The sequence below is a fragment of the Poecilia reticulata genome, linkage group LG11, assembly GCF_000633615.1.
Source record: "Poecilia reticulata strain Guanapo linkage group LG11, Guppy_female_1.0+MT, whole genome shotgun sequence".
NCBI classification, from domain to species: Eukaryota; Metazoa; Chordata; class Actinopteri; order Cyprinodontiformes; family Poeciliidae; genus Poecilia; species Poecilia reticulata.
Window position 1 is genome coordinate 18,180,790 of NC_024341.1, and position 2,110 is coordinate 18,182,899.

Here is a 2,110-nt window from a genome sequence, read left to right on the forward strand (position 1 = left end):
ACCGGAGATAAAACAGAGCCCAGATAGCAGCGTTAGCAKTGCCTTTGTTAGAAGGTAGTTTGAAGACGAGTTTGTAGGTTTGATATATATTTGAGTGTTTGTAGTAACAGTGTCTTCAGTTCAGCCTMAGAGAAAATGGATTAACGAGCAGTTAATTCCTGCTGAAGAAACAGAGTTTAAAAGAATCATCGTCAAGTCCGAGGAAGACATGGATGATCAGCGCAGACTGCTGGATTTCTCCAGATTACCCCTGATAATCTTACACCGAATAGGTAGGAAACACRCTCACGTTTTACTGATGAGACGAGCTAAAGAGAGGGGCTGAAGTGAGTTGGAGAAAAGTTCAAGGAAGTTGTTTGGGACGAAGCTAAACTCGGCTACCTATTTAAAGTACAACAAAATAAATGACCCTGGAATGACAAATCTGCTGTATCTGTATAGGACTGTGACACAAATCCATAAGAACATATACCACAATAGACACGTGATCAGAATAAATCAAAACTACGTCCAATAAAATGTTGAATAACCGCACGGCACTCTGGGAGATGTAGTCAGTCGCGCCAGGAGAAAAGCACCACCCCTTAAAGTTGCAGTATGTAACTCTTGGAAAAGAAAAAAAAATCTAGGAAGAAGATAGAGGTTATAAGAAGTTTAACACATTAGCACAATAATGTGTTAAACTTATTATGCCGTGACAGTATAAGACAGATAACAGTTTAGGTTTTGTTTTTTTGTTTTTTTAAGAGAGAGAGCTCCTCTGTCTTCCCCAAGTACTTCTAGTACTATTTATAGAAATTCACAACTCAGTCAGAAACAACCAATCCCGCTTGTTCACTGCAACGGAGCCTGCCATGAATGCTAAGGCTAGTTAGCATGGTTACTGATGATGGTGGATAAATRGTTTTGCTGTAACGGTAAGCTGTTTCTCTGCCATTAGAACATTTAGTAGTATTGCTYGGCAKTTCTAACAATCTCGCCCAGGGTCTGATTGGTTATTTCTGACTCGTAGTGGCCAGAAWCAACCAATAGCCATCTAAATCCTATTATTGGCTTCAGATGCCAATAATAGCACAAGGTGGAAGTAGAGGAGATTGATCTTTTCACAGTTTGTCTCATATACTGTCAAAACATGGTGACAGTTTTAACAAATATGGAAAAAAGATGTTTTTGTAAAAGTTACAGCTTTAATGAACCAGTCCAAGTAAAAGTCCTCGATGTAAGCCAGCTCTGGCAACATTGACTTTGGGGTGTATTGCCTGCCCACAGGTTATTTATTTTATGTGGGATTTTTTTTTTGCTTGTTTTTACCTCAGAGGGGCCAACTTTCTATTATTCCTATCTCGATTTGACACAGTAGGGGCTCCCGGACTTCCTGTATCTGTGCTGTCTGTCCCCTGCTCTTTTTTTCAGCCGTTACAAGCCAGCAAGTGACAGAACTTTGCACAATTTTTCCAAACAAGCCGAGTGAGTTGAGTATTGTTACTGATTGAAGATAATGTTAGCTAAATGATGACTAGTTAATCCATGCCAATATTATGTTAAGCTTCTTAGCAAGAATAGGCTACTAATTAACACGTGGGTGGTTGAGTAACTTTTTGTAAAAAAAGGTGCTTATGTGTAGTTTCACTGCACTGTGTTTCTAACTTTTACTAGAATAGATTGAGTCAGAGATGGAAACTTTAGATTCTTCCTGCAACGTATGAGCTAATGTTTATGCTAACTGGAGCATAATTACTCGGGATTTTCACCATGTCACTGTTTCCAACATGGTTATTTTATTAGACAGGTTACATAAGTGTTCCTGTATTTACATTAAATATACACTATTTACACATCTATTTACCTTTTGATCAGAAGAATATCAAGTTAATTTTTATACCAAATAAATCCCACTTAGATGTGCCAAGTTATTAACTTTTTAACTTAAATTTCAAAGCTTTTTTTTGTCTGTTTGTCCAGATCTTCCACAATGCTGTGAATATAAAAAGGAGGACGTTTTCACTGAGCTAATGAACCAGGATGGGAACTCCACTTTAGAGCAAGGCAAAACAGAACCTTTGGTGATTAAAATAGAGCAAGAAGAACCAGAACATCTGGAGACAAAACA

The 2,110-nt window shown here is 37.9% G+C and overlaps 1 pseudogene; it reads left to right on the top strand.

Moving 5' to 3' along the window:
* Positions 1-2,110, top strand: part of LOC103472586 (gastrula zinc finger protein XlCGF26.1-like) — a 5,126-nt pseudogene continuing 3,016 nt past the window's right edge.